The following is a 23,207-nucleotide window of genomic DNA, read 5'->3' on the forward strand; positions in this document are numbered from 1 at the left end:
TCCTCCCATTTGTATGTGCTTACATGTGCACACATTCTCTTTCTCTCAAAAATAAATAAATCAGTCTTTGTTCACAGACAATACAGTTGTTAACCATAAAAAAGGAAGAAGTAAAATTATCTTTGTTGACCGTATTGTCTGTGGACAAAGATAATTTTGCTTCTTCTTTTTCAAATTTTATGCTTTTATTATCAGTCTTTATTGCATTGTGAGCTTGTTCTTGTAGATAAGTAAATAGAAGTACTACATGTGAATATCTTTGCCTTTTTTTTTTTCTTAATCTTATGAGGAACCCAATCAATATTTCACCATTAAGTGTGGTGCCAACTGTAGATTTTCATAGATACTACTCATTTCACTAAAGATGTTTCCTTCTATTTCTGGTTTGTTGAGATTTTTAAATCATTGACTGTTGCTGTAATGTTGTATATTGTTAAATCATTTTTTCTGTACTGAGATGAACGTTTTTTCCTTTATTCTGCTGAAGCAGTAAATTATTTTGATTGATTAATAAATATTTTTGAATATTGAACTAACTTTGTACTTCCAGGATTAACTCCACTTTGTTGTGTGATGCTATCTTTTTTAAATGTTGCTGAATTTTTTGGCTGATCTTTTATCAAGACTTTTTGTGTCTATGTTCATTTTTATGTATGTATTTCTCAGTTTGTAACACCAGGATTCTAAGTTGTGAAACATTCTTTCACCCTCTATATTTTGAAATAGTTAATGTGTTAGTATCATTTCTTCATTAAATCCTTGATAGAATTCATCTGTTAAACCTTTATGCCCTAGACTTTTCACCATAGAAATACTTTAATTACAAAGGCATTTTTAAATAAAAATGTAGGAATATATAAATTTTCTATTTTTTTCTTGTATCAGTTTAGATAATTTGTCTTTGAAAGAATATATCCATTTCCTCTAATCTCTCAAATTCGTTGGCATAAATTTGTTTATAATATCCCTTATTATCTGTTTAATACCTGTAGTATTATACTGATGGCCCCTTTATAATTTCTATTATTGGTATTAATCCTTGTGTGTGTCAGTTTAGCTGGGGGTATATCAATTTTATTAATCGATTCTGAAACAAACCTTTGCTTTTATATATTCTATCTGAACATCTTCCATTATTTTGATTTCTGCTGTTTCAATTTTTTGCTTCATTTCTATTTTCATTTTAGTTTTATTTTGCATTTTTATTTTATTTCATTTTCCCACTGTCTTTGAGTTGCTCTTCCTTTCATAGCTTTTTAAAGTAGAAACTTTGATTTAAAGGCTTTATTCTTTTGTGATACATTTTGTATATTTTCCCAAGTTCTGCTGTTCAATGTGCATCTCACAGATTTTTTGTTTTTTTGATTTTTAAATTACTATTAATTTTGAAACATCTTTTAATACTTGCAAATTTTTCTCTGATCCATAGATTCTTTAGCAGTGTTTTTTAAATTTCTGAATATTTAGAATTTTCAGATATATTTTTGTTATTAATTTCGATTTTAATTCCATTGAGCCAGAGATTTCGCTCTATGATTTCCATCCTTAAAATATAATGAGGAAAATATATTGAACTTTGTTTTGTTGTTCAGCTTATGGTCTATGTCAGTGAATGTTTCATGGAGACTTAAAAAGAATGTATATTCTGTATCAATTAGGTCAAATTAATTGATAATGTTTTTCATATTTACATCCCTACTTTTGTGTCTATGAATTCTATTTGTTAACAATAGCAGAATATTAAAATCTATAACTATAATTTTGGATTTATCTGTTTCTCCTTTAATTTCTTTTGAATTTTATATTTTTAGGCTTTGTTATTAGTGCATATATGATTTGGGCGATCTTTTTATGGCAAATATACCCTTTTAATATTAATGTTGGTAACATTTTACATCGAACTCTACTTGCCTGATATCACTCTAGCTTCTTCAGTTTTCTTATGCATGTAGCCTACATTGTGTATCTTCTTTATTCTTTAATTTTCAGTATCTATGTATGTGGACCTTCCAAGGCATTTACTTACACACAGTACGCATTTGGATTACTTTGAAAATCCATCATGATGATTTCCTTCTCTTAATTGGAGTGTTTTATTAATTTATATTACTGTAATTTTAATATGGGTGGATTTAAGTCTACTAGCTTTTATTTATTTTCTTTGTTACCTTTTCCCTCCTTTATTACTTTTTTCTGAATTTACCAACTTCTTTTTAATATTTCATTTATCCTTTTAACCCCACAACATGAATTCTTGTCCAAATTATCTATTTTTTTAAAGATTTTATTTTATTTATTCATGATAGACACACACACACACACACACACAGAGGAGAGAGAGAGAGGCAGAGACACAGGCAGAGGGAGAAGCAGGCTCCATGCAGGGAGCCCCATGCGGGACTCGAGCCCGGGTCTCCAGGATCACGCCCCGGGTGGAAGATAGGCACTAAACCATTGAGCCACCCAGAGATTCCCCAAATTATCTATTTTTTAAGGAAATAAAGACATGAGGGAAAATTTCTTTTACATGTACCATATTTTTACAATTCTCACATTCTTCAACTTTTGTGTCAATCTGTTTCTCTATTGTTATGTTTTTCTTTCAACCTGAATAACTTCCATTAGCATTTTTTGGTAGCATATTTCTGCCCTGTTAGTGACACATTTTCTCAGTTTGTGCTCAACCAGAAATGTCTTAATTTTGATTTTGTTTTTGAAAATATTTTCACGAGGTAACCTATTCTAGGTTGACAGAATTTTTTTTCCTCAGTAATTTTAAGATTTCTTCCACTCTCTTTGCTTTGTATATTTCTGATGTGAAATCAACTATTATTCCTCTTCTTATTGCCCTATTTAGAATGTATTCTATTTCTCAATCTATGTGTTGAATAGACCTGTTAAGCATTATGAAATGCTGTTTTAATCTAAATCCATGGTTTTCATAAAATTGACTATTATATGTCTAGGTGTGGTTATCTTTGTGTTTATCATTTCCATGGTTTATTGAACTTCTTGGATTTGGGGATTCAAATTTTTCTAATATTTGGACAACTTCAGCCACTATTTCTTCATATATCATGTATGTGGGACTGCTTGATATTATTTCATATGCCCAATGTAATATTAGATGTTTCTATCCTTGTATTTGTTGGCTTTTTTTGCTTTATATATTTTGAACCCATGTTAACAGGAGCACAAAATTTTAGATTTTGTTATCATCATGCTCTGCTATACTCCTTAGTTTTTCAAATCAAAACACAGATGAAGCCAAAGTCTTGATTAAACTTCAAATTGTGTTACTGGTCCCAGATTTCTTTCCCTTACAGTAAAGCAGAAACATGTGGCTAGCACTCACAACTACATTGATCACTGTTCTCTTGGAAACATGAAGTTACCACCTATTTGATGTCATATTTGATTGATTCATTGAGCTCCACCTCTTATCATGCCCTATCTACTGGTTAAAAAATACCCTACAATACTTCATTTACCCAATTCAAACTTCAGATATCATAGTTTGGCAGGATATAGCAGAGTCTTAAACACTTCTCTTGTGTTGCTGTGGTTGAATCCTAAATTGTAGTAGTTCTCTTGTTTCCACTCCGCAGAGTTCCAGTTTTATCATTGTCTATTGCTTAATTCCCAACATAAATAAATACTTGAGGTCTGAATATGTTCCTTTCTTTCTGTTACTGCCATTTTCTAAGAATAGTCTATGTCTGCTGTCTTTGTGTTGTCACTGCTCTTTTCTCTCTTGCCTAGTTGTGTTGCTCAAGGTTCAATTTTTCTTCCCTCCCCTGGAGAGGTTATTTTTATAGAATTATCATTTATAAGCCCTTACATCTTTATGTTCTGAATTTCTACTGCATATCACTACATATTTACTAGATTTTAGACCTGTCATTATATATATCACAATCTGTCTAAAACTTAACTTAAGCTGCTCCTGCCAATGTTCTCTCCACTATTTCTATCTGTGGTATCACAATTTCTTAAGTTGCTAAGTTTCAGAATCTTAGATTGCTCATTAACACCTCCCTTTTGTCTTTATTCTCATTACTTTTCTGGCTTATTCCTAATAATGCATCTTTTTATTCTCTACTTTGCTCCTCATGACTAGATTATCATAATGTCCAATTCTAAAATAGAGTACAAATTTCATATCCTAAGTTAAATCCCAACTTATTTTCTCAATTTGGTTTCTCATTTTCCATTACATAAATCCTTGAATTCTGTTGGACTTTTCTATAAAATATCTTCTGGTGATTTTGTACACTTAAATAGGTATAATTTATTCAATTGGACTCTCTCCTATGAACTCATAACTCTACCTGTTACTTATTACCATATATTACCTAATTTTCTCTAGCTTTTTAAGATCATGTGATGTTAGTTTTTGTTTTTATTAATATTTCATGTATATATAGCATCAAAGTAATATGGTCAATGCTAATGATTATAACTGATCTTTATTTTGAGCACTCAGAGATTATAGCACAAAGCTTGACACAGAGTATTTTTCCAAATATATGTGTTGATTGTATTAAGGAGCGAATGAACTAAGAATTTTCCATGATTTTTTTTCTGCGTAAGGAGTTACTGGTGAGCAAAAGGTGACTGTGCTTATAAATGACTGACTATTTGCCCTGAGGCCAACCTTTTGTCCTGTGGTCTACGGAGACTGTTTACTTGAGAGCCCTGAGGTAAGTAAGTGGTTAGGGAACTCAGGAATATCAGTGACGTCAATGAACATATACAAATGTAAGTGATCTTGGATTAGGTAGATATCAAATGTCAAATGCAGAATTTCCTCTTTTTTAAAAAATATTTTATTTAGGACACTTGGGTGGCCTGGGATCAAGTCTGACATTGAATCTGCTTCTCCCTCTCCTCCTCTCCTCTGCTCATGCTCTCAGTTTTATTTATTTATTTGAGAGAGAGTGAGAGAGCAAGAGAGCGAGAACACGAGCAGGGGGAGGGACAGAGGGAGAAGGAGAAGTAGACACTCACCCTGAGCAGGGAACCTCACTCGAGCTTGATCCCAGGATCCTGGGATCATGACCTGAGCTGAGGGCAGAAGCTTAACCGACTGAGTCATGCAGGTGCCCCTCAACTGTAAAATTTCAATGGAAAAGATACGAAACAGAAATCATACTTGTCCTTGGTTTCTTTATCATGACTTATATAAGTTAATAAATATTTTCATACTAAATAAATTAAGTTCTTTAATTTCATGCAAATTACCAATTAATGAAAAAGAGCTCATTCAGACACTGGTAATTAATTTAGAATTAAAAACCTCCTAATACTACATATATTTACAACCACTGTTAGGTATATTTCATTTTAGATTTTAATTTTATCAAAGAAAAAATTTTCCTATTTGTACAAAGCTTTAAGTTCAGAAATAATCTTAAAAGCAACTTGAATGAGTAATTTTTTTGAAAATATAATTTCTAAGGGACCATAAATTCAAATGTTGTTAGACATAGTGTGGTTCTATACAACCAATATAAAACAAATTTAGGATAGCCCATACTTTGTTTTGACCAAATTGTCAAAATCATTTTATCAAATTTCCTCTAATATATGGCCATGCAGTTTGGCTGGAAAAGCCTACATAGCAGGCACACTGGTGCACATAATTTCAAAACTGAGAGCTTTGTTCATTTGTGTTCTCATTCATAAGAGCATGGACTTGTAATAGTACACAGTTATATAAATATAATCATTAAAATAGATTTTAGAGACTGTAACTTTCTAATTTACTGCTATTATAGTATATGACATAACAGTCATGCAAGAAGTATTTGTGGAATGAGTATATGAAATATCTCTTTTCCTCTAGTATTTAGAACTTAATTGTGAAGTACTAGTTGGCATATTATTGTTACTGCCATTTTGTTAGTCCTGTTTTAATATAGCTTTTCATAGATATTTAGTGCCCCGCAGAAATTTATGGTTCAATTTGGGAGATGAGAAATCAAAGGAAAGAAGAAGCAAGAGAATGGGGTCAGGATGGTCTCTCTGGTTCTGGATCATTATGTGACTATTGGCAAATAATTTGACATGTTTGAATGCCTGTTCCCTCATTTTATAATGAAAAGTCTGGATGTCTTAGATCACTTTTAGACCTAAAATGTTATGGGTCTATGTTCTGGATCTCATTTTTTAAGTGTCTGTAGATAATTCTCCGGGATTCCTGCAGTTGAACTATTATTGTACCTCTATAGAACCCACCAACTTTGAGACTTACAATAATGAATAAAGGAAGAAGTGGACATTGACCATGATTGTGCAAAAAGAATGCTTTTTTAGTTAATTTTAAATTGGTTCCTTTTGTACTATCGGCTGCAGGTAGGTTTTCATGATTGAACTAGTAATATGCATTTGTCATACGTGGATTGAACAGCACACCTCTGTCAAGTCTGAAGGGCAGAGAATGTATGTCGGGAGGGATGCTTGTATTTGCAGAATAACCACTATCCTGGTTGGTGCTGACAGCAGTTCATCCTCCTGGAAGGAACACAGTTGCACTGCCTGTGAAGGACTGGAGAGAAACCAGAGCATTTGCCAGAGATCACTGACAGGAGTGGTGGCTATGGAATGATTTTCTACTATAGTTTGATGAAAGTGGAGATTTTAATTGGATGAGGTGGTATTCAGCTATTAGGCATATTCTTTGCTACTATTATTTCAGAGCTTTATTAAGTACCTTAATTAGGGCCACCAGCAATCCTGTCATTGTAATAAAAATGCATACCAAATGCTGGTTTCAATTTTGCTGTGTCCTATATTGAGAATTGCTACTAATTTGCCCTCCCCCTTTGTTTTTCAAATTTCCTAGGGATTCCAATTAAAAAACTATTTCTAAGACCCAATATTTTGGGGAATTTTCTTTTTTCCACTGGGCTAATTATTTTGCATGCATTAACTCATTGAGTTCTCATAACTGAGGTAGTTTAGGGGAAGTAACTCATCCAAAATCTCACAGGAGAACACTGAATTGCTATCCAAAGACCTCTGAGTCTCTAATTGAGTCACTAAGCTTCATGTCTCTACAGCTTTTTAAATGTAGTATCCTTGTTTGACGTGGGATTTTTTTTTTATTTTTTATTTTAAGATTTATTTATTCATTTCTGAGAGACACAGAGAGAAGCAGAGACACAGGCAGAGGGAGAAGCAGGCTCCCTGTAGGGAACCTGATGCGGGACTCGATCCCGGGACCCCGGGGTCTCGGCCTGAGATGAAGGCAGACGCTCAACCACTGGGCCCCCCAGGCGCCCCTGACGCGTTTGATTGCATGTGTGACTATAGCCCCTGGACACTGTGTGCCTTCTGTGTCCCCGCATGATTTCAGCACCCTGTGGTTATAAAGTGCCACTGCTAGGCCTGAAGTGCCACTGCTCATGTGCCACTGCACCCTGAGTCTCTGCTGCTCAAATCTTTCTCAAGGGCAGAAGAGGCTGATCAACCCATATGCAGGTCCAACTCACAAGTACAGAGAAGATGATGCCACCGGAAGCATCCCTCAACCGGTGGCGTAGAAGTCAGTAGATAGCCTCCTCAGCTTCCAGTTGGACAAATTCTGAAACGTGCTAGTCATGGTGTCTTTGAAGTTCCCCAGTGGCACTGAGTCCTCTATTTATCCACATTGCTAAGCAGCCCATTATAGGTACCCTTAACTGGATTTTCTCCTTTCCCTGCTTCTCTCCCACTTCCTCACTTTTCTTTCCTGGGAATTTCTCCCAAATAAATGACTTGCATCCCCACCCTTGTCTCAGGCTGTGCTTTCAGAGGAACACAAACTAAGACAGTGGTTATTATGTTTTACGAGTGCCTGATTGTTAACTCTTGTAGTATATAGTCTAAGTAATAATCCTTCTCTCCTATTTCCACTTAGTTACAGAGACCTATTGATTTTTTTCTCCCAAGTGTCACTTTCCTCTTTCCACAGCCCACCTCACAGCAGAGACCTTTATCATGTTGTTTCTGGGGTGTTGTATTGGACTTCTAGCTGGTAAACCCTCTCCTACTGTCTAGAAGCTCCTACAGACTAACACCATATACGCTTTCACTCGGTGTTGGTCTTATCTATCACTCCCCTGTTAACAACCTGGAATTAGCCTGAGCAATTTATCAAGTCCAAATTCCTCTGTCCAAGTTTAGATGCATTTTCTTCACAAAATTCTTCAACTTTGATAAGTTCTCGTGATTATCTATATCTCTGAATTCTTAGAACACCAATAATCTTCCCAACAAATTTAATTTAACATATTTGTTATTTTTGTACTATTCTCATATTTTTATGTTATCTTGGTCCACTGAACTACAGGCTCCTTGATGCCATAAACCATGCCATGTGGTTATTTTGCTTTTTCCATACTCTAGCACAGTCATAGGCACAAAAGTACTAGTCTAGAAATACTTTTCAATTGAATGATAATTTATTCTTGGAGACTTCCTAAAGGGGGAAATATCTATCTGATTTTACAGATATATATTAGGACAAAATTAGGAAGGTATTTGATTTGCCCAGATTCTCAAAGCAAACAACAAATAAAGACCAGTTCTTTTAACTTGCAGTTCTAGTAAGTGATTGTTACTATTCTAAGTGGCAAGAGTCAGCTTCAAAAGAATGTGAGATTTGCATGTGCTTTTAAATCTGGAGCATCATTAAATATTTGACCTCAAGGCAGTGATAGAAAGGAAAACGAAAGGCTTCTCATGGACCCCTTGAGGACTTTTACATCTTGCAGCAAATTATTTTTAGCCAGGATGTCACTATTGTTTTGTCTCATTTTAAAGACATCTCTCAGTACGTCTGTGAAACTCTCTCATGATTAATATAAGAGATTCTGGAAAGGGAATGATAACACACATTTTTAAACATCTTCCCCAATATTCTAAAAGTTACATTTTCTTTTGGCTTAATATTTCTTCAAAATTTAAGCTCTGTTAGGGGTTTATTTCATACTAAAAGCACATAAAATGCATTTGTTTAAAACCAGATAATAATACTAAGGTGTGGAAGATTCTAGTATTTAAGATACTAATTTGCTATATTCAGGGCGGATGTGTGTATGTGCATGTGGATGTGGGTTTTTCCAGAAGATAGATGAGGGAAGTACTTCTATAAAGTATCTGAAACTTGAAACCAAAAGATTTAATTCCCTTGGAGTTATGTCCAGGTGTTTTTCCAGGCTGAATTTTTATAATTACTTAAGTATGCTTCATAGCAAAGGTCCTAATAGAAGCATCTAAATCTTACTGTGCAACCTCAGGAACAAAGATATTCTCTTAAAAACTTGATTGCTTTTCTATGGAAGCAGTTAGCTTTGATTTATATCGCTTCTGAAGGGAGCTTCGCTGAGGCTTTGAGTAATCCAATAAGGATCATATAATATACTCCCCTTTACATCTCATAGAGTTGCTGTGTATGGAGCTCTTTGTTTATGATTCAGGAAATGGGCTAAAAGCTTCCTAGGTTCATCTCTGTTCACAAAATTTGTTCTTGGGGGAAGTAATGGCCTTTTGCATTTTAATAAGCAGTAAATCTCAAGTATTACAATGTTCCAGTAACAAGCTATGTTTGGCAGTGTGGGCCTTTCCCCGTTTTTGGAGCTTGTTCTTATTCAGCAGTTTGGATATGAAGATAATTCTTATCTCATCACTATGTTTTATTTGAAGACGCTGCACTGAAGGATACCACCCACATTTCTTTCTGAAAATAGTCTGAGCCTCGTTCACAATTGCCTAAGAGGGATATGAAATATTAAGAGAAGCTTTATGAATGGCCAGAAGTTTTGTTGAAGTTATGTAACTACCTAAAAAGGCAATTGTATGTTATTTTGCTTCATTTCTTTTTAAAATATTGATTCTTTAAATATTTATAGTTCATCTAATATTTACTGGAATGTTTTAAGTCCTGGGGATGAAGCAAAAATGACTATGATAAAACCCTGGCTTACAACTGCTTAAGAAAATATATGAATGAACTGCATGTAGTCTGACCAGAGTGGACCCTTTTTGCTTTTTGTGACATGGGTGTCCTTCTAAGTAGGTTCCTCGGAGAATATATATCTCCAAAAAAGGCCATATACATTAAAGCCCAACTGTGTTCTTCCAACCTCTTCTCTTTAAACAATAAACCATCAATTAAGGGAATGGCTTCCATACTTTGAAATTTCCAATGGGAGTTTTCATCAGAATAGGGTTGTTTTTACCTGGCTCTTTGGCCTTATTTATATGACTTGACATGCCTACAGCAGAGTGATGTTAGGGTCTTGATTGTTTTAATTTGATCTGATCAATTGCTCAACAATCAATTCAGTTGTGGTTAATTTGATAGCCTTATGCAGATGTGTCCCTAAATTTTAATGATCAGCTCTGTTTCTTTCCAGCAAAACTTTAATATTATGTGATTAAATTTTAAAAAAATTTTACTTTGTGAACATAGGCAACTTAAGGCCATTTAATATGATGATAATTTAAAATACAGTTAAAGCCTTCACAGACAATATTCACAGAGTAAGAAAGGGTACATGAACATGTATTTGCTAGTATATTGAAAGGGATTGCATATTTCTCCTGAGTTCAGTATCTTCATAAGAATATGGAATTTAGAACTACAAGAAATCTTTTAACTCTAGTCTGAATTCCTTCTTCTATAACTAAGATGGAGGCTCTTAGATGAAAAGTGATATGTTCAAGATAGAAGCAGAGCTAGAAAACGGGCCATAGACTTTAAATTTAGTTCAAAACGAATGTACTGAATGCATTATTGTGTACATTAGGTGCTTACATTTTGTTTCTGTGAGAAGCTTTCTTCTAAATATTAATATACCGGAATCAATATACACCGTGAAGAGTAACGTATTTTCCCCTCTGTCTCCCTTCTTTCCACAAGTATTTACTGAATGCCTATTACCTGCCAGACTCCATTCTAGGAATGGGTGATACAGCAGTGAACACAAACAGGTGAAGTCTCAGTGCCAGGAAGCTTACATGCTGGTGAGAGAGTCAACAAACAAAGAAACAAAAAATGATCGAGTGAAATATGACATAGCCATAAATGCTATGCAGAAAGTTAAACTGGGTCATATAAAGGGAATACCTGGGTGGTGACTACAGAATGAGTGGTTTGGGAAGATGACTTCCTTAGTCACCATAGATTGGGTGGTTTAAATAACACACAGTTATTTCTCACAATTCTGGATGTTGGGATGGCCAAGATCAAGGTTCCGGCATATTAGGTGTGTGGTAAGAATCCTCTTTGTAGTTTGCAGATGGTGCCTTCTTTTTGTATCTGCACTCAGCAGAGAAAGAGATCATTTCTCTGGTATCTTCTTTTAAATGGAAATTAATCAAAAAAATAAATAAATGGAAATTAATCCCTTCAGGTGGAGGCTCCACTCTCCTGACCCATTAGGCCCCAAAGGACCCACCTTCAAATGCCATCACAACAGGGATTAGGGCTTCAGCAAAGGGATGTTGGGAGGATACAAACATTTAGTCCACAGCAAAGACATAAAACGGAACTATATAAACAGATTAGGATGGAGCAACCCATGGAGAAAGAAGAGCAAAAACAAAGCTGGCATATTCCAAAAATGGGGGCAGGTGGGGGGCCTAGTTTGTCTGGTTTTGCATTACCTAACAGAAATGTCTGCAATTATAGAAATTTCTGAGCTGTCCAATATGGTAGCCATTAGCCACATGTGTCTCTTAGACACTTGGAATGTAACTAGAATAAACGAGGAACTGAGCTTTAAATTTTACTTAATGGATTTAAACTTAATAGCCACATGTAAGTAGAGGCCACCACAGTGGACAGCATGGATCTGGGGTATCGTGGGTAGGAGGTGGGCAGTGCGGCAAGTCTATAGGCATGGACCAGAGGAATAGGGAGGGACTAGATTATGTAGGTCTTTGTAAAACAAAGAGAGAAACTTGGGTGTTATTCAAAGTGGATTTGGAAATTATTGGGATTTTTTAAGCAAGGCAGCAGCGTGATCTGATTTTTCCTTTTTTTTTCTTAAAAATATAATTTCAGTTTCTGGAGAGACAATATAAGTGGCAAGAATAGAGAGGGAGCCTATCTGTATGCCACTGTAATAATCCCAGGGAAAGATGACAGTGGCTTGATTTAGAATTGGACCTTTTTAGGAATATCTTTTTAAATGTGGAACTTTAATACTTGCTAGATCAGATGAAGGGGAGAGAAAAATAACAAAAAAAGAATCAAAGAAAATGCCTAAATTTTTATTTGAGCAACTGGATGAATGATGGTGCCATTTATCAGGTGGGGACTATTAGGAGAAGAGCGAATATGAGGGAGTAATTAAGTTTTATTTATTTATTCTTTTTATTTATTTAACAATTCTTTATTATTATTTTATTTATTTACTCTTTAACTCATGTCCTTTTGGCCATATTAAGATTGAGATGCCTCATGCATCCAAGTAGAGATGTTATACAAGAAGTTGAATATACTATTATTCTAATCTGGAGTTCTACAGAGGGACTAGGGCTAGAGATACAGGGAGTCGTGATATATGTAACAATGTATATATGTCATACATACGTATGCACTCACAAAATCTGAAAAGAAAAAAAAACCCAGGAAAGAAACAGAATTGCTCTTTCTGTACAAGTAGATTACTTCAGCATAGCTGCTAAAGCAAGAATTATTTGCAAATCAAATTAGTTAATTATTAAAATAAATATCTTGACCGTAAGAATGAGAAAAATTCCTGTTAACAAAGATGGTGCTCCGTGTATACTGAGAGATTTCTCAGAATCAGCAAGGAGATCTCTCCAAGATACTGTGGTCATTTTTTGCCTTTTCCCTCTCCTCTTCAATTTTTCAACACACTTCCTGCACATAGCCTACCTGTACAGTACTTGAAATAAGGTTTCTAGAGACACTCCAATGGCTCTATGTTGATTATGGCCAATGGGGATGTCCAGGGGACTTTGTAAGTCGCCACCATTGTCTCTTATCTAAACTATGGTGGTGGCATCCAGTTTGTCTCATCCTTCCCCAGATGTCATCTTTTGTTAGCAGAGCAATGAACCAAGATCTTCTCTCCCCTGAGTAAGTTCGTATTACCAGTCCTAACTTTGCTAAACACTAGAAACCATTCAGGCACCAACACAAGGCTTTAGTGGGACTGAATTTTACTAAACATTTGAAGATTGGTAAAGGAGGCCACATTTTTCACACTACATTGCATATTAGCTTTCTAGGTTCTTACAAAGACACCTAGACCTTCTCATGGCCATCAGTCCCATGGAGGCCTGGGTGCAGTCCTGGAAATGCAGTCCTAGGTGGGCTGCTGCATTTCCATGGCTTGAAGCATTATGCATATGTGTTAATGGGGCTACGAGAAAGAAATGGACTATAGGAAATAAGAAGAAAGAGGAAAGTCAGAAAATGAAGGAGTATCTGTTTAGGACATCTTGGAAGGCTTGGGAAGCATTCATATAGAACATCTAATTCAAAATTTCTGGTAGTGAACTATTCTTTTGCTGGTAAAATAAATAAGAACACATACATCTCTCGTCCAGCTTCTCTCTGGCTTTGGAGCAACTAGCTAAACTTTTAAATACAGAACTGCTTAATCATTATTATGGATCAGGTCAGAGAATCTAGGAAAAGCAGCGTTCACACATTTTCATGCTCATCCTTGCTATCAGCAGTGGTAAAGTTGTGGCTAAAGTTAGAGGTAGCTAGAAAATTCTGTAGTATGACAAGAGAATTAGATACCATTAGCATGTGCTATGCTTTCAAATGTATCCACTTCTTTTCTCTGCAATCACTCCAGCTCAGTCATCCCCTTCCTCCCTCTCCTCTGTCTCAATGTCTCCCTCCCTCCCACCCGCCCTCCTTTTCTCTCTCTCTCTGCCCCACGGTGCCTACCACAGTTCCTGGTGCCAAGTGGGCTGTCAATCAGTGTTGCTGAATGAACCCATAAATCAAGGATCTTATCTTTTACAAAGGGTGGGATCTTCTATTGACAAGAAGATCACATTGGATCTTAGAAGACAGAAGCCTGTGCGGGCACTTCACTGGTATAGGGTTTCTCAAACTTTAGTGAATCCCTTTCCTGGAGGGATTGCTGAAAATCACCTGCCCTGGGTATCTGATACACTAGGGCGGGGCAGAGAATTAGTGTTTTAACAATTTCCTTGGAAAAGCCATGCATCATCCCAGGATGATGCTTGGAGAAGCGCTGCCCTAGGATAATCTTTCCCAGCTCAGTCTTAATGCATATGCAGTTACGAAACACTCTACCTACAACCCCAAATCTGTTATGTAGTTAAGACAGGAACAACTCTAAATCGTTCCGGTAAATATGTTGAGTGTTCTTCAGCTTTTGTTATACAGGGTTTTTCCTTAAGAATTTCTTGAATTTTAATATTATGCAAGTATTCTGAAGAAAAGTCTGTCTAGGAATCATAAAATTTCTTTGTAATGTTGCTCCCAATGTAGCCTCTTGTTACATTAGTGTGATATATGTGAGGCAAAACTAAACTAAACAATAATCATTCTATTCCAGTTGAGGAATAATTTTAAAGCCAGAAATGCCAGATCTGTTGGATCCGGTCTTTTTCTTTGGGGTAAAACTAAATAACTTTCTTATTTGGAATACTCAGTGCATGGAGATTAATTTAAATGTAATAACACTTAATATCTCTGAGGCCCTTTATCTAAAAGAAAAATGTAAGAAGATTAGATAGGCCGGACACTATTTATGAATTGAAGCTTTTCCTTTAAGCTGTTTTAAACTATGCTTAGTTTATAAGTGACATGAGACTCTAAATAGCTACCTAGGACCAAAAGCAAATGAAATAGTGGGGTATTAACCTGCACTTGTACCAAAATATTTTATAGTCATTAGTAGCCAAGGTAATTCCCAGCTGACATTTATTAGAGGGACAGCCAAGCCTCACATGACCTGGCTCCTGACTCAGCAAGGCACATTATTACAACCTGCATTTCCTTTTGAATGGGAAACGACTCTTTGTTCAATGGGTCTCAAACTGTTGACCAGCATCAGGCCCTGGAGGACTCGTGGAAACACAGATTTATGAGTCCCACCTAGACGGGTCTCCAGAGTTGGATTTCTTAACCTGTACCCACATGGTGGTGGTGCTGCTGCTGCTGGGAAAATCGAGAGCCTGTTGTAGGTGCTGTCTGGGTAGTTGTAAGGTGTCCAGCAGAACCTATTTATCCTACTTACCATGGCTAAGGAGATAATGAAGGTAGTTTATTTGGAAAGCTGGAAGTTTGTTATTTCTAAGTTGTTTATATTCATCCAGAATTAAACCTAAAAAAAAAAAAAAATCTTTCCAGTCCTTGGTCTAGTGAGTACACATCTGACTTCTTGAAGTTGTGCTTTAATCAGTATGTGCACCCAGGACCTCCGCGTATATGAGATGGTTCTCTTGGTATTGTGGCAAAATGGCAACTGTTCTAATCTCGTTAAATTCATTGCTTATACAATTTCAAGGTATTTCTTCTTGTTATAACGTAGAGACTTCCAGTTTTATTTTACTGTGCTAGAAAGTACGTATTGACATAAACAAATCAAAAGGAGAATTTTGCACTGGGAGATTTATTGTGACAAGCAGATCATTTCAGTACATTTTTGGTCCCCAAGTTCGTTGGTAAATGGTTTCAGGAGTAAGAAGATTGATCGGTTGACTTAAGTGTATTGAGATAAGCGTAAACTTATCTTGGGACAGATGCCAAACGGAAAAGCTTATTTCAACAAAGGAGAAAAGAAGAAAATTAAGAAAATAGCAATGAAAACTGTCAATACTTAATTGGTGTCAAAGGTTTCTAAACTTTAAGGTTGCCTATGGTTTTACTTTGTTGTGATACTCAGCAACTTAAGTGCTACTTTGATTACTTCCATTATTAGTGGCCTAGATCTCAGATGCTCCTTTCCTAAGTAGAGTGCTCCTTGTGGGTATCTTCCAATTCTCTCTGGCTAATCTTCTCCTTGACACTATTTAGTGAAATTTTTAGTGTAAATGGGTGTCATTTTTCTTCCCAGGCGGTGGGGTGGATGGGCAGCCTTCTCTGTTCAAGGCAAAGTTGAGGAAAGGTGTCATGTGGGAGAAAGTCGAAAGGACATGAACATAATGTTCAGGCTTTACGCTCCTGTAGTTCATATTGATTCAGTGATATTCATGAACAATTAATTCATGGTTTTTCATAGTTTAGTTTTTCCTTAGTTTTATTCCAGCACTGTTTTTTAAAGTTCTGTATTTTGTTACTTACCGTTATCCATATACCTGCAATAAAAATATATTTTTATATATAAGATATATATATATGTATAAATATCTTTTTCTGGAGATAGATAGAGAATAAAATATATATTTTTTCTTTCCCTGGATGCACAGACTTAATTCTGTTCCTCTGATAGCCATAGTGATTGTGATTTGCTGGATTTCTGGAGGATTTGTTGTTGTTTTTGTTCCGTTTTCCATTCTGCAGTTTGGAATCTTTGCCAGTTATGATACAGTTGCACTTTTTGCAGAATCTACAATAAGTTTCTTCCCTGAGGTTAAAAAGTATATTTGGTCGCTGGTTGGTTAAGGAGAATGAGACAAGGTTGGAACTCTAGAAAAGTCAGGGTCCTGGGAAATCACGTTTTAGCTTTTCTTTCTCTCATTAGAGATGCATCTGTATTGCTATGCATATATCATTTTTGGCGCTCTACATATGTGACATATATGATTTGATTTATTAATTTCACATAGAAAAATAAAATTTAGATAGTGAGATTATTTCTAGTATATGTCCAAAGGAAAAATTAACTACAGGTCATTACGAGACTATCTGATGTTTCTAGGATACTAGGAAGCTCAGATTTTTTTTGTGTTTTTTCTAAATTTTGATCTTAGCATTTTATTTATGATTCTTTTTTGTAGCTTTTTAGTTAATCCCACAAAGTCATTAGGTGAAGGAATGTGTTATTTTGACAGTTGAATAAAATAGCCCTTTAAAGAGCCTCTCTATCCAAAAGACACAGCGGTTCTTATCCTCCTATAAGGAAAATGCAGGTTTGTGCTCCTGCTAATGTTTATTTATCAGGGTATATGGTAATCTGATTATTGAAAATCATATTGAATAGTTTCCTCTGGGCCAGAGATTTTCATGAAATGTTCAGAAAATTGCCACTCTTCTCTTTATGTTAATTAACAACATTGCTTCAAAAAAATATTTCCAGAATTTTTTCTCCTGTTCCTACTGTATGAAGATTGAGTTAAAGATGTGACCAAGTGCCTCTGACACTGGTGTTGAACCTAAGACAAGCTTCAGGTCTTATGCTACTTTTTTCTATTTCCTTTATTATTATTTTTTATTTGCAAAACATCCAAAGTGTACTTTTCAAAAATAGTAGCATTGTCAGTCAGAGGAAAGGTATTTTTGCATGTGACCTGATCCCTCTTCTATTTCTGAACAAACTGAGTTTGAGTGTCAATAATTACCCTTATAAAACGCCTGAGGTTAATGGCACACTGGTTTCTGCAAACAAGTGAAAAAAAAGATTCTTACTCTTAGCTGGAGGGAGCTTCTTTAAACCTAGTCCAGAGAACTTCCCCAAGAGCCCAGCTGGCTAGACTCTATAGAATTAGGTTTAAAAGTAAATTTTTCTTCCTTTCTGAAAAAAAGAAAAACCGCTTGTAGAAATTCGGCTAATAATCTGCTCTAAAGCAATCAGTCAGCTAAACAAGAGCCTTTTCGAGAGAAGGATAAGAAAATCCGTTGCGGGACGTCTTGGTGGCTTAGTGGTTGGGCTTGGGGCGTGATCCCGGGGTCCTGGGATAAAGTCCCCCATCTGGCTCCCTGCAGGGAGCCTGCTTCTTCCTCTGCCTGTGTCTCTGCCTCTCTCTGTGTCTCTCATGAATAAATAAAAAAATCTTAAAAAAAAAAAAAAAGAAAAGAAAATCCGTTGCAGAGATCTTATAAAATTTTAAGTAAATCATACAATTTACACTGAAATAAAACCTGGACATTCCTACTTTATCTGTGTATGTAATTTTGTCTTTTCAGGTCATTTTGGATCCGTTTTCTTCAGTAATTAGAATGGTAGGCTTCTCACTGCCATAAAACTGTTGTTTTCAGACTATTTGCACTCTAGAACAATCTCTTTTTGGATGTAAGCAATGAGGGGGAACTCAAAGGAGACAGTTCTTTTTGTCTCCAAGGTAATAGCAGGTGCCAGAGTTCCACAGACGTTTCAGTGGGAAGTTTGAGTAGCTTGTCTATTAAATTGTGACATTTGCTTACAGTTCCCCTTGTGTATGGTGACATTCCCTTCATAGAATACCAGGGATCATTTCTTCCCTTTTTCTGATTGATTGATTGATCGCCCTAGTTACCACCACACAGGGAAGACAACAGCTTGTCTTTAAGTGCTACTGATAGATTTATTTCTCTTTTAACACTCCTTTGAAAGAAGCACAGAGGTGAGCCTTTTGGAATGACGAATGCTAGCAATGTGATCATTTGTGATCACTTGTCCTCCTTTTTGCAGTTCTGAACTCACTGTCTTTACTGTGTGGTTGCCAGATTTATGGAAATGCCTTCCTGAGTACATCCACGTTGGATTAGTTTTCATTGTTACACTTGTTGGGCTGATATTTTATTTTATTTTGTTTTATTTTTTTTTATTTTTTATTTTTTTATTTATTTATGATAGTCACAGAGAGAGAGAGAGAGGCAGAGACACAGGCAGAGGGAGAAGCAGGCTCCATGCACTGGGAGCCCGATGTGGGATTCGATCCCGGGTCTCCAGGATCGCGCCCTGGGCCAAAGGCAGGCGCCAAACCGCTGCGCCACCCAGGGATCCCTATTTTGTTTTATTTTATTTTTTAAAGATTTTATTTATTTATTTATTCATGAGAATACACAGAGAGGAGAGAGAGAGAGAGGCAGAGACACAGGCAGAGGGAGAAGCAGGCTCCATGCAGGGAGCCCGACGTGGGACTCGATCCCAGACTCAGGATCACGCCCTGGGCTGAAGGTGGCGCTAAACCGCTGAGCCACATGGGCTGCCCTGGGCTGATCTTTTAGAGCAACTTTTGAACAAATTTGGAAAATTAGGAGCTCTGGGGGACCATACAATTCAAATAATATTAAGTTATTAGAGCTTATTGTTATTATTTTGATGCAGGTATCCAGGACATTCCAATAGACGGAAATTGGAAAGGAAAGCCATCAGGTCGTGGGAAATGTAAAGGTTAAGACATTTCATCAAGTAACGAGGTGATCGTCGTGCTGACGGTGACTCCCAGTACTGAGCAAAAACAAAATCAAACTCTTGGAAAGCTGCCTCGTTAGAAATAATAACAGGCTTCCTTGGCCCAAGAAAATTATGAAAATTAGCATAATATATATGAAATAGCGTCTTTATTGTTGTTCCTTGTTTGTTCACACAAATAACCAGAATTGTGCTTGTTTAAGTTCATATCACATTTTGTTTTGTGGAGGACAAAGAGCTCTGGGAAGAACCTTAGGAATATCATTACTAAAGTTTTGCAGCCCAGATTAAAGGAACACAGGCAGGTGGTGTTTTTACCATTTGAAGTTTTGTCCCTATTTTTTGGGGGGTTATGTTTCAAATGTTTACTCGCCAGCCTTCTACACCAATGTATGATCTCCCCTGAGGCAGCCACTGTATAGTTCACCTTTACGTGCCCTATTGCCACACAGCCAGACGTATTACCATGCCTTGTACACAGAAAATGTGGAATAATTACGCACTGAATTGAAGTCATTGTGCCTAATCTATTTATAGAGAACAGAAGTAAGCGATGACAATTCATCAGAGCCAAGTAGCTAGTGGAGAGTTTGATCTTATTCACTTATTTACATTTGATTAATAAGTACTTCAAAACACATGTGGCCATCATATGTAGAGACATCCAAATTTGAAGTGACTAGCTAGTTTTTTGACTTCAATCAAGAAAAAGCATGTTCCTAACAATTCTTGTGCAGCTGTAGAGCAGAGAAAGTCATGTCATTTATTTTTGTATAATACAAAAATCTAACTTACAATCTAAGATTTTCATTATTGCACTGAAGGAAGTTGCTGAAGAGAATGTAGCCTGGTAGTCAGAGGCCTTTTCCCCTCTTCTAGCTCTTAAGCCACTCACTTTATTATACTACTCATATCATACCTATATATGTATATACATTTTTGATGTCAGGCATTTGTGATGCTTTAGTGCATTACAGTGTTTGTCAATTACACGAGGGCAGGCACCATAAATTGTGCATTGCCATATTTTATGCAGCATCCATTGGATTGTTTTGTGCATAGCATATTCAATGATTGAGAAGGTATTATCCATTGGAAGGCATGTTCATTAGAAACAGCACTGGGGAGTAGCCAAGAGTATGGGGTCTAGAATTAGATCACTGCCTGGTTGGAATCCTGGTTTCATCACCTTTTATGTTTGCAACCTCGAGTTCCTCACAAAACCTCTTCTAAGCTCATGAACTTATAAGAAATAAAGGGCACAGTGCAGGCAAGTCTTGGAGCAGCACCTGGCTCATAGTCAATGCTTCCTGCATGTCATTTTTGGTTTCCTGCTGTAACTCTTGTCTTCTGGCTAAATGACTTATGCTGATGGAATTTTATGAAAATCTGATGGAATTCTATGAAAATCTGGGCTTGTAACTTCCTTCTAGATTCCCCAGATAAGCAATGTGAAACTTTGGATACCTTTTATCTTCACATCAGTATTTCAGTAGGATAGGAACTGTTATCTCTGTATGTGCTTTCAATTCTTCTTTATTTGATGCTACTTTTCATTTGGTGAAGGGTGGTGCTCCCAAAGAATTAAAATTTTAATTATAATTTAGATATTCTGATAGTATTTTAATGTCACTGTTTTTAATTAAAGAAGCATCAAAATTGCGTCTACGATGCATATTGATACATGCCAGAGGGATTTTGCTGGTACTCAGTGTTATAGTTAGGGAGTAGTGTACGCCTAGGTGAAGCTTTGTCAATCCTTTACTTTTTATTAAGTTCCTGAAGAAGCTAAATACATAAGGAATAACGACAAATGAGATGGCATGGGCTGTTGAACGTGTCTGGCCAACAGTCTGATCCAGCAAAACAGAGTTCTCTTATCAGCTGTGTCACAAGATCTGCCTCAGTCTTCTCTTTATCACTTAGCTCATGCAACTTCTCATTTAGCTACCGAGTTCACATCAGTGAGAACTTCCAAGGGACCAAGTCTTCACGTGAGAAGGAGGAAAGGATGAGATGGCATGGCCTCGAGGGGCCTTGGCATTGTTACCAACCCCACTCTCAGGAGCCTGTGGGTTTTTGCCCACCAGCAAATGCAGTGAAACAGTGTCCTAGATGTGGCCAAATGGTTTTTCATCCTCTGAGGCAGGGGAAGAGAGATGGGAAAAGAAGAAAGATGCCTCTGATTAAAAAAATGAAAAGGCAAATTTTTCTTCCTGGTAGAGGTTAAAACAATATGTGCTCTTGAAGAGATCAATCCTGGTTTTATTTTCTTTAGAGGGAGCAAGTGTGTGAGGTGGGGTCAGGGGCAGAGGGAGAGGAAGAGAGAATCTTAAGCAGGATCCACGCCCAGCACAGAGACCAACACGGGGCTTGATCTCACAACCCTGAGATTATGACCTGAGCCTAAATCAGAGTCAGATGCTTACCTGAGCCACCCAGGCGCCCCTCAATTCTGGTTTTAGACATGAAGTAGTTTAACACACTGGATGTATCACTACTGACATATAATGGCCAAAACAAGTGTAGGCACTCTAAAGAAATTGTAAAGAATTAAACTCTTTTTCATTTCTGATATCGAAATATTATTAATACTGTCCTAACTACTTTGTACATTTATTTTCTTTGCTATTTATTTGTGTAGTACTGAATTCCTCTGTCAACAGAAAATATCTTAATAATCTTATATAATTCATAAATAATTTTCTATATTTTTAAACACATCATTCATGTTAATTTTTTTTTAAGATTTTATCTATTTATTCATAGACACAGAGAGAGAGAAGCAGAGACACAGGCAGAGGGAGAAGCAGGCTCCACGCAGGGAACCTGACGTGGGACTCGATGCCAGGTCTCCAGGATCACACCCCAGTTTGCAGGCAGCACCAAACCGCTGCACCACCAGGGCTGCCCACATCATGCAGGTTCTCAAGTGGGGATTTTTATGTAATCCCTAGCTTTATAGTGGGCGATAACTAGAGGAAAATTTAATATTAATTAAATAGAGGTAGTTCTGATAAATATTATTTCTTGTTCTTAGTGTGAAAATGTGGATTTCATGGTTCTCTCTATATATTAATATAATAATATAATAACTAGAAATATTTAATTCTAAGGATAATAAATTTGTGATATTTTGGGCTTTTTATGTAGCATAATGGAGGTGCAGTGATTGTGCTGGTAGTAAACAGCAAAAAAAAAAAAAAAAAAAAAAAGAAGCCCAAACGGCAGATGATTGTACAAGGAAAATAACATTTTTTTTTTAAACCAATTCACAGGTGCTAAATTGATCAAATTATGCATGCTATCTTACTTAACTCTGAAACTAACCTTGTACTATTGATATATATTATAGGGAAAAATAGGATTTAGACTCAAGATGAATAGTTTTCTCAAGATCATTCAGTGAATAAGGTAGCAGAAAACGAATTTTAACCCAAGGTTGTGAGGCTTCAATGATTTTTTTGGTTTTTTAATTTTAATTTTTTAAATTTATTTTTAGTGTTTTCTCTGTGCTTAAAAATGTAACACCAATATGACTTAAGCAGTGAGACTTTTCTTCCTTTGAGATGGGAATCTTTCTGCTACGAAGAAACTTGGGCTGACCAACTGGAAAATGAGGCCATGGGGAAAGACCTCAGGTGTTGTAATCAAGCTATCACAACCATTTCAGCTGAGGTCCCAAACATGTCAGTGCAACCATCCTATGCTATTGAAGTCAGACCAAAAGACCAGCCTAGCTAATCCAAAATGTTATGGGAAACACAAAGAAATAATTACTCATTATTGTTTTAAGTAACTAAGTTTTAGGATGATTTGTTATGCAGTAGAAGCTGACTGATACACAGGAGGTAGTTTATGAAAAGTGTGAAATAAGTTACAAAGAATGTTTTAGGATTCTTAACTGGAAAGAAATGGAAC

The sequence above is a fragment of the Canis lupus genome, chromosome 3 (assembly GCF_003254725.2).
Source record: "Canis lupus dingo isolate Sandy chromosome 3, ASM325472v2, whole genome shotgun sequence".
NCBI classification, from domain to species: Eukaryota; Metazoa; Chordata; class Mammalia; order Carnivora; family Canidae; genus Canis; species Canis lupus.